This window comes from Lipotes vexillifer, unplaced genomic scaffold, assembly GCF_000442215.2.
Source record: "Lipotes vexillifer unplaced genomic scaffold, Lipotes_vexillifer_v1.1 scaffold685, whole genome shotgun sequence".
In the NCBI taxonomy this organism is placed as follows: domain Eukaryota; kingdom Metazoa; phylum Chordata; class Mammalia; order Artiodactyla; family Lipotidae; genus Lipotes; species Lipotes vexillifer.
The window spans coordinates 2034744-2045037 of NW_006771436.1; the positions used below are offsets into that span (position 1 = coordinate 2034744).

Sequence of the window (10294 nt, forward strand, 5' to 3'; positions counted from 1 at the left end):
AAAAAAAAAAAAAAAAAAAAAAAAAGAATAAGTAGTTAGTCATATCTCAAGAACTGAATTTCATAAATACAGAATACAGACCCAGCCTGTTCATATAAAACAGGACAGTTAGTGACAGCTAGTAGTGACAGAACTGCTTTACAAAAATTGCTACTTTGATAGAAATCTAATGCACAAATCTGGAATTGTGACAGTTCTACTGAATCTTGTGTTTATCACATTGTTTAGAGCATTACGCTCAATTCTGGTCTTCATTAAGACAAACATTAAAAACAAACTAAATTGGATACAAAAGAAAAACTTTGTAACTGTTCAGTTTACCCATAGGTGGAAACAAGTTATATCTTAAACTCATTCTCTACTTTCACCATTAGCCAAGCAACCCAAAGAGCTGTGAAATGAAGTGATAAATAATTTTCCTGAGGCACAAAATGCCACAATGCCATGAGGTATGTGAGAGAAGGATGCTTCTAGGAAATAAGCTTAGACATCTCTCCCTATCTCTCCGGCTGTCTCATCCCCAGTTTGTTTTGTTTTTTAAAGAAACAGTAACTCTCTGAAGAGATACATAACTGTTTCTTTGTGGGGAAAAAAAGAGCTCTGGAAAGAAAGCCAAATCCTTGTGCAGATGATGGAAGCCAAGAGAAAGTGAAGAGGTTTGAATGCTATCATGGTGTTCAAATATTTGGAAATTTAGAAGATCTTAAAATATGACTGTTAAAGGTTGACTACAGTGTCTTCCTGGGCACCAGATATGTTCAAGCAACAGCAAGATAAGCCTTTATCAAAAATATTTTAAAAGGTAACTTCTGCTTTGAGTGAGAGGTTGAACTGGTCAACTTCTAAGGTCACTTCCATTGCTAACTGTTATAGTCACTTAGTTATTCAGAGTGACATAACACTGTTTGCAGCAACATGGATGGACCTAGAGATTATCATACTAAGTGAAGTAAATCAGACAGAGAAAGACAAATATATGATATCACTTACATGTGAGATATCACTTTCTGTGAGAAAGGCTCACAGACATAGATAACAAACATGGTTACCAACAAGGAAAGGGTGAGGGGATAAATTAGAAGTTTGGGATTAAAAGATACACACTACTATATATATAAGAGAAACAACAAGGATCTACTGTACAGCACAGGGAACTATATTCACCATCTTGTAATAACCCATAATGGAAAAAAATCTGAAAAAGAATATATATATATGTGTATAACTGAGTCACTTTGCTATACACCTGAAACTAATACAACATTGTAAATCAACCACACTTCAATAAAAAATAAATAAAAAAAATAAAGTTAGAGTGACATCCAATATTTTTAAGATCATCTGCTATTATAATAGTAAAGCTAAGAATATCACCACGTTGACTGCCTCTACTACAAATAGCACTACAGCAAAAGCATTGAAAATTGTTATTTTTAAAAACAAAGTGTAATACCAATAAATCTGTTGCAGTTTTAATCAAAATGGTAGAAGGGCTCAGACTGTTCTTAGAAACTGAAATATGTGAATTAAGTTTCTGGGGCCAAGAAAGCCTTATCAGAAAAGAAATGTAGCTATCAAATCTTCTGTATTATAAATTACTATCCCAGCAAAGTAAAGCTGTGTGTCTATCACTTACTCTGTAAGGTGACTGCCAGAGCACTCTTTTGGACAACTTGTAGTATTTTAAAACTGTTCATATTACACAATTACTTCTCTTACAACAGATTCAGTTTAAATCCCAGCTCTAACATTTAGTAGCTACATGTTTTTATAGCATAATTGTGGCATACACATATTTATGGCATAAGCATTTCCACAGTCATTAAATATAATCCTGAATTTTTATTTCCTCATCTGTTGGCTATATCTTCTAGTCTGTTGTGAGATTTAAGTGTGTATAAAGCTGTTAGATGGTGTCTGGTACTTAATAATGAGCTTAATAAATGGTAATAACATTTTCAAAACTTATACATAGTAAATAAAAACTAATGCATAAATAAGTTCTCAGTCAACTTTATTTTTTGAAAGGCAAGTATGTTGGATTTTATGGTAGAAAAAGAGAAGCATTCTGTTCAAGATGCTCATCCAACATCATGAATTATTCTAAACCTTTCATATAACTAAAGGGCTGCCTTTAAGGGTTGGAATTGTAAGTTTAAATTTTTAAGTGTAGAGAATTGGTTAGCATCCCTCCCCACCAAGCACTGGCTCTATTCCTCTACCATTAAAACGATCTGTCTTGAGACATGTTAACCTACCCATCTCTTTCTCCGACTTTCTACTTTCATTTCTTTCCATGTTTTCAAATTTGTCATAAATATAACTATACAACCAAACAAATTTATTTATTTATTTTTTGGTCAGGTCAGGAAATCAAGCAATCAGCACATATAAGCTATTCTTGACTTTTCAATCCTTAATAGCTTTTTCTTCATCAGGTGAGATATTTTGTGTCTCCAAAATGTCAGAAGACTGATTCTACAGCTGGGAGATATTTCATCTTTCTACATTCTATATCCTAATTGTGGTGTGGGCTACATGTAACTACGTATATCAAAAAATCCAATTTTTCTTAATCAAAATTTTAACACTTATACAGCAATATAACCAACCTTCCACATCTCTGTCAAAAGGCTTATTTCAATAACATCCTTTCCCTGCTTTTAAAATAAAATTTCTCTATCTGTCCCATTTCAGAAGTAATTCTTCATATTATGTTCAATTAAGATCTACAAAGTTTAAACCTAACATTAAAAACAGTTACTTAGGGCTTCCCTGGTGGCGCAGTGGTTAAGAATCCACCTGCCTGGACCTAGAGTCTGTCATACAGAGTGAAGTAAGTCAGAAAGAGAAAAACAAATACCGTATGCTAACACATATATACGGAATCTAAGGGAGAAAAAAAAAAAAGGTCATGAAGAACCTAGGGGTAAGATGGGAATAAAGACACACCTACTAGAGAATGGACTTGAGGATATGGGAAGGGGGAAGGGTAAGCTGTGACAAAGTGAGAGAGTGGCATAGACATATATACACTACCAAACGTAAAATAGCTAGCTAGTGGGAAACAGCCACATGGCACAGGGAGATCAGCTCGGGGCTTTATGACCACCTAGAGGGGTGGGATAGGGAGGGTGGGAGGGAGGGAGACGCAAGAGGGAAGAGATATGGGAACCTATGTATATGTATAACTGATTCACTTTGTTATAAAGCAGAAACGAACACACTGTTGTAAAGCAATTATACTCCAATAAAGATGTTTAAAAAAAATTTAAAAAAAAGGAATCCACCTGTCAATGCAGGGGACACGGGTTTGATCCCTGGTCCGGGAAGATCCCACATTCTGCGGAGCAACTAAGCCCGTATGCCACAACTACTGAGCCTGCGCTCTAGAGCCCATGAGCCACAACTGCTGAAGCTTGCATGCCACAACTACTGAAGCCCCCATGCCTAGAGCCAGTGCTCCGCAACAAGAGAAGCCACGGCAATGAGAAGCCCGCGCACCACATCGAAGAGTACCTCCCGCTCGCCACAACTAGAGAAAGCCCGCACGCAGCAATGAAGATCCAACACAAGCCCCCCAAAAAACTTCAAACATCAAAATAAATAACATTAAAAATATATACAAATACAGGCCAAGCAACAAGAGTCATATTGCCAAAAATGTAAATTGTAATTGCAACTGAAAAAGTATAAAATGGTTTTTTTGAAGATTAAAATGTTAAGTATAGTTTCACTCATATATTCTTTCCTCTTTGAAAGCTGATAATCTACATATTATATTTTAATAAACATTATTTGTTTCCAAATTACTAGAAACACTTAATAAGTTACAATGCCCATCTTTAAAATACACTGGATAAACTGGAATTCTGTACTTGCTGTTGGGCAACTACTTAACCCATTTTCATAATAAGTTCTAAGCTTTCTGTTCCTAGTGACCATTTCTCCAGTCTCCCAAATGTTTTTGATGTTGTTCTAAACATATCCTTAATATGTCTCTTTAAGGAGCCTTTCAGAGCACTGGCCTCCACAGGGCCTTTGTGCAAATAGAAAAACACACCCTCTGGGAAGATACAGGTACTCATCTTGGTGAGAGGGCTGATGTCTTGGGAGGGAGAAGAGAAGTGCAGGCACAATTTCCGCTGGAGGCTTAGCCAGGGCACAGGACTCTGAAAGCAGATCAAGGACTAGATTTCAGTCCTTGTTGCCTCCTTCAGCCAGGCATCTTTGTGCAGTGCACAAATGGTACAACCATATACAGCAGCCCTGCACTTTCAGATTATTCATTAGGAAAGGAGGAGGAAGATCGATTATTAACTTCCCTAGACACCCATTCTCTAACTACATATGCACCATGAGGAGATCTTCCAATCTGGTTGAGAGCCTATCCTCCCATAATTCAACTTTCTACTTTTCATGCGTCCCTTTTGTTTTAAATGTGGTTAAGACTCATGTGGTATCAAAGAATATTAAACTCAAAAAGTATAAGAAACACATTTAATGTGATCTTTGTAACAATCCTCTAAGGGGATACCGGTATTATCCTTATTTTCCAGATGAATAGTGTATCCACAACTTAAAGAAGCCAAGTCACTTGCTCCCAAGTGACAAAAGGATTAACCCCAGATTTTCAAACTCCTAGTCCAGAGCTCATTTTGAGTATTCAACACACCTAAAAATCAAGAGGTCTCACTACTTATTCCTCCCTGCGTATAACCTTTCTGCCTCATTAATTAACTTAAATTCTCTTAGGGTCACAAGGGATCACTCAAGCCAAATCCAAGAGCCCTATCTCACATATTTTTCTGAACTCTGCTACATTTGGCTGTCACAATCCTATTTTAGAGATTTTCCTTTTCCACCCTGATTTCTGTAGTGACTTCTTTCTTAAGTTATTCATTCTTGTTCTCCTTCTCTTGCCATAGGTTATCTTAGACATCCTGTTACATTTCTCTGTCTAAATAAACCCACTCCACCTTGCAGTTCACCCTGGAAATGGTTGTCCCAAGTATGTAGTTAAGGCTCTAATTTATATCTCTACTCCTGTAATGCTGCCATTTCCTGTTTGATGAATCTATTCTATTTTTAGGCTTTCATCACTTCTGGCCTTCATTAATTCCAACTGCTGCCTGATCCTATGCAGTATTCATTTCTTACAGCAGTTATGTCCCAAAGAGTAGGATACAAATGAGTACTGATGGTATATTAGATGATTTTAAGTAGTCCATAGAGGAATATTTAAAATTACATGTTTAACACATGTTGGGGGAAAAAACTCTAACACCAAATAATCACATAAATCTTTCTTTTAAACTCACTTAATTAAAAGATAGTAAGCTAAATTAAACAAAAATATTGACAGATGGTTTGAAGATAAAGCAAAAATTGTGAATGACTAAAGTTTGAGAAACACTGGCCACTGGGAAATCCACGTAGTATAGAAGTTAAGCACTCAGGCTCTGGGTCAATAATCTGAATCTCACCTACTAGCTAAGTAACTTTGAACAAATTACTACATCTCTTTAAATCCAGTTTTCTAGTAGTGTAATGGGAATAAAATAATCCACATTCTAGGCTTATTGTATGGAATGAAAGAGATAATCCTCAAAGTGTTCTTAGCTCAGTGCCTGGCATGGTAAGTGCTCACTAAATATTAATAATTACAATTATTCTTAGTCCCTCCTGGCCATCATGCCTTCACTTGTAACCAACTGGGCACTAGACCTATACTATGGACAATTTTCCATATATGAATTTTCTGCCCCAAATTTCCATTACCTGTCTGTATATCTTTATTTTTATATTCTGGTATGAATCCAAAGATCACATGATAACTTTTAATATTGATCCTTAAGACTGTGAACATCTTGGCAGTACGAACCAAAAGCCATTTTCCTCTCATGCACTGTGCCTTACAAAATTAAAAGAACCTGTAATGTTTGTTGAATAAATCTAAAAATTAGTAAGGATAATCTGAGGCAAAAAAATCTCACAATGTACAGAACATAAACACAAACTATTTGAAAGCATCTGATACTATTCTAATAGGTAAATAAAGGGGGAAAAATGACTGGGGCATTCTTTTGCTCCACTAAGACATTTGTCAGTTGAACCTTAGTTGTGGGTCTAATCTTTCTGTTTCCTAATCTCATTTACTCAATAACATATAATAAACTCTAGATACATGCCAACCACTGTACAAAGTGATAAGACACGGAAACAGTCTAGTAAAGGAAAACAGACTAATATCAGAAGGCAGACAAGAAACAGAAAACTACTATATAATGTTATGTAAATAATACCCAGTATTGGGGCTTCCCTGGTTGGCACAGTGGTTTAGAATATGCCTGCCAATGCAGGGGACACGGGTTCAAGCCCTGGTCCGGGAAGATCCCACATGCCACGGAGCAACTAAGCCGCCCGTGTGCCACAACTACTGAGCCTGTGCTCTAGAGCCCGCGAGCCACAACTACTGAGCCCACATGCCACAACTACTGAAGCCCACGTGCCCAGAGCCCGCTCGCCCCAACTAGAGAAAGCCCGTGCGCAGCAACGAAGACCCAACGTAGCCAAAAAAAAAAAAAAAACACAAAAAACCCAATAGTGTTTTTTTAATACTAGATGTGCTTCACAAATGCTGATTATGTCCTGCTCTTCTTTAATGTAGAGCACCTAGCAGCACCACACATGGGTGAGTATATTACATTGACAGTAATAATTCCACTGCTATCTTGTGTTCAACTCTAGGTATAGGCTAACCACATAAAAGTTTCTGTCAACTAGACAACTGTTGAAACTCAGTAATAGCCCTTGTTCTGATTTGCCAGAAAATATGTGCACACAAGCCCCCAAAATGTGACAGGCATTCTGTCAATCTAGAGCAAAATAATGACTAGAAATATAACTGGCAAAAAGGTCAGACTATATTTAGCCTTTGGGGAAGCGGGGAGGACACACATACAATAAAAACGTTACTGAAATCACCCTCTCTAGAGAACACTTTTACCCCAAAAGATGTCCTGAGTGATGCATCAATGGCATTATTGAGAATTTTTAAATGTTATGACTCAAAACTAACTTATTCTCAAGACTTCAAAGCAACAGTTAACACAGACTGAGACAAGCTTTCATTGTGTCAGCCTATTCATAAGATGACAAGGCTCGCTTTACTGAAAGTATATTAGTCACAACTCAGGCAGACACAACTTTTGGATCTCCTTCATAGTAAGAATAGGGTTCTATACCAGTTTGTGTCAACATTTTATGAATAATCAATTCGTGCCTTACACAAATATGGCATAAACAGCATCTGAAAAACGAGTTCCTCAACTGAATTACAAGCTGAAGTGGTGTTTGGGGGCTGGGGGAAGAAGGAAACCACTTGGAGGGAGAGGAGGACATAATATAATCTTCAAAGACATTTTACTATAAGGACGGTGGGGGGGGTAGGGGTAGAGGGGAGACAGGGACTTGAATGAGGCAGAACGTCTGTATTTTCAGCTATGCCCAATATACTGATCCCAGGGGTACTGACTCTAGAATATGAAGAAATTTTTAAGAAACAAAACCCAATATATAAGTGTAAAAAAAAAGAAAAAAGATATTTAAGCCCAAAAAAGCCTTAAAAAAAAAAAAAGGAAAACTATTTCTTAAGTTCCCAAAGGTATACTCCATTCTGAGAATATACAGGTTACCCACTGCTTGGAAGAAGAGTATTTTCTTCTACCAGTATTCTGTCATTCTCCTTCCACTACCAGTTGACCTTTTACTATGTACTGAGCACAGTAATAAGCTCTTTACATACATTATCTGTGATAAACCTACAACAAGCTTTTGAAGGAATTACTATTACTACTATTATCATCTCCATTTTACAGATGAGGAAATATTTTATCAATAATATAGGCCAGATATCAAAATTTAAAACTTATCTGTCATACCACAGCATTTGAGTTTTACTCGACTGGCTTTTCTATCCCCAGAGTAGCTATAATGTAGTTTTTACACCTTGGAACACTTTAACCTTCACGTGCAACCATGTTTCTATAGTAAGTCAAGGAAAACAAAAACTAGGTTAATAATGCTGTATCTTATTTAGGTCCTATAGTTTGCAAAATTACAAGAAACAGGGAGGCAGTTTGACAGCTTAGAGCATCCCCTTTGCGTTTAGACAACCTGGGTTTGAATCTATACAGCACCATCAATAACTGCCGTGTGACCTTGGTCAAACTACTTTAATTTCTCAGATTTCATTTCCTCATCTGTAAAATGGGGATGATGATAGTACCTCCCTCAAAGGCTTGCTGTAGGATTAACAAAGAGAATGTCTGTAAAGAGCTTATTTATGTGCTCAGTACATGGTAAAAGGTCAACTAGTGGAGGGAAAACGGCCACATTCCAAAACACAAAAGTAAAAAGTCTATATTCTGAAAATTCCATTATGGAAAAGGAGAGAATTACTCGTTGACTATATGCTAGAAACTCACATTCAACCTATTCCTTCTTTTAGGGGATCAATGCATTTGAAGTGGACCAGAAAAGATGCTGCAGTGCATTTATGACACACACCTAAAAATGGCTCCAGTCTGAGCAGCATCTTAATTACCAACAGAGGAGGTTAATCTACTTCTAACAAATGCTGGAGTTGGGCTTAGTGGGCGTTTAAGTATCACCCTATCATTTTTATTTGCGGGAATAAGCTATCAAGCATTTAATCAAAAATCCAGATTCTTCTGGGGGCATTCCAAATGAAAATCTTACAGCACAGTTGCCTACTGTACAATTCCAAGTACCCTGGCGAGGTATGAATCTATGCACATAGGCTGAAGATCGGTCAATGCGTAAATCCGGCTAGCCTTAGTAGCCAGCAAACAGCAGACACGTCGGAAACCTCAAAAGAATCTCAGATCAAGTCAAAACATATACACATCCCTTTAAAGGAATCAGACACATTCCTCTCAAGGGAAGGAAGAATTTCTCAGTGTTCCTATTGGCCCCCTATGCTCTTTTCTTCAAGCCCTAAAGTGGGGCCTTTACCGTAACACCAACACTAATGTTATCTCAAAGAGAGAAAGCTGCGGAGTGAGATTCACCAAGCAGGTTAGGGGATGCAGAGGCCTAGGGTGAGAAAAGACTATCCGAACCCGCCTCTGGAGTTGGGGAAGCACGTCCCTAGCGGAAGTAGGACTGGTCCTCATTCCCCGAAGAGCCTCTCACCGAGCCCGGCCTTTAACCCGGTCTCTCCCGCACACTACTCATTGCAAATTTCACCCTCACTAAACATGAAGAAGAGGTAGGCATTAAAGAGCCTAGATGAGCCCCTGAGTTGTTTGGGGGGACACATACCCACCCTAGGAAAAGAGACCGCGCACCCGCCTATCCCGCGGGAAGGAAACTCCCTTCCCTTACCCGGCAACGCGCGTAATCCCCCTACAGGGCCTGAGTGGGAGGAGGCCGACGGGTCCGGAACTCCCGCTGCAGACCACATGGGGCGGGTCTGACTCCGGTTTTTCCCGCTCCCCAAGCAGGAGGCCGAGGCTCCCCCAGAAGCAGAGATGATGGTAACCAAAGAGAAAAAGAGGATGCCCGGACCCAAGGCCCTCTCCACGCGGCTCCCTCGTCTCTGGGCGCCAGGGTCGGGGTGCGCTCCCACGCCCCGGGCCGCCCCACGCCAGCCCTCCCGGATAGGGCCCGCTTTGATTGCAGCTCCTACGCCCTCGCTTTCCTTACCGGCCAGGATGAGTGTCAAGCTGAGTGTGTCTGCGCGCTTCGAGGGGCTCCGCAGAGCTCTGATAGGGGGAAGGGGAAGGGGAAACTAGGGGTAGGGGGCGGCTGGAAGGACCCCGGGCCCCAGAGAGCCGAAGCTGCGGATGGACAAACCGCCAAAGCACTTTCGCTCCTTCTCGAGAGGGAAATAGCGAGCGAGAAAAAGAAGCAAGATGGCGGCTAGCCAGCCCCTACGTACGACGTCATGCGGCGGCGTACGTAAGGCAAATCCCCGCAAGACCGCCCCCCGGCGCAGAGACGGCCGGATCACGTGAGGTCTCCGTGACGACCCAACCTCGACGGAAGGCGACGGCGCCGCTTGCTGGACCGAGGGAGTTCCTGCGATCAGAGCTCAAGATGCAGGGTGAAGAGTTCGCCTGAGATCTCTCCAGGAACTTAGAGACCTCAATTACAGGTTGTTATGCCTCACGGAAGTGAGCACTCTTGTAGGTGCTGGATAGTTGTGTGAATTGGTTAAAACAACACTTTGGCAGTGTGTATAAAAATTAAACTATGCAGGGCTTCC

The 10294-nt window shown here is 39.8% G+C and overlaps 1 protein-coding gene across 1 annotated transcript in view; it reads right to left on the minus strand.

Annotated features, from left to right (window-relative positions):
- PRRC2C (proline rich coiled-coil 2C) overlaps positions 1–9968 on the minus strand; it is a 98737-nt gene extending 88769 nt beyond the window's left edge. Inside the window, exon 1 of the mRNA XM_007446768.1 lies at positions 9733–9968. The gene's annotated coding sequence lies outside the window, so the exon portion shown is untranslated. The remainder of the gene's footprint in view (positions 1–9732) is intronic.
- Between the last annotated feature and the right edge of the window lie 326 nt (positions 9969–10294).